Genomic DNA, 562 nt, shown 5'->3' with positions numbered 1-562 from the left:
GATTCAGAAGATTCTGATTAGTTTTTTTTTTTATTATTGGTCCGTCGGAAATCCCTCGCAAAATACCGACGACATAGCGACGACCAAGGGTTTCATTGAAGTTTGAAAATGTCCTCGGTAATTCGTCGGAATATACCGACGACATTCCGACGATACATTCCGACGAACTTGTCTAGTTCATCGGAATGTCGTCGGTATATTCCGACGAATTACCGAGGACATGTGTTTCTAAAAAATTTCAAACATAAAAATCTATAAATTTAGATGCCAAAACTATGAAAATAACACATAATAAGTGTTTGGTATTGTATTATATCGCAACCGTTCAAATATAACAACTCATTAAAATATTTATGTATGCATATCATTGTTTCCATACCATCTCATCTTAACACTCGTGTACTTGTACAATCATATTCATCTAATTTTACACTACAAAAAATGTTGTCGTGTAAAATCGTGTTATAAAAACATTTTTATTGTTAAATTTTTATGCAAATACTATATATATTATCAAAGATTTGGATTTTGCATTTAGAAACTTGTAATCAACACCCTAAAC

This window comes from Brassica oleracea, chromosome C4 (genome assembly GCF_000695525.1).
Source record: "Brassica oleracea var. oleracea cultivar TO1000 chromosome C4, BOL, whole genome shotgun sequence".
Classification (NCBI taxonomy): Eukaryota; Viridiplantae; Streptophyta; class Magnoliopsida; order Brassicales; family Brassicaceae; genus Brassica; species Brassica oleracea.
This window is presented reverse-complemented; position numbering follows the sequence as displayed.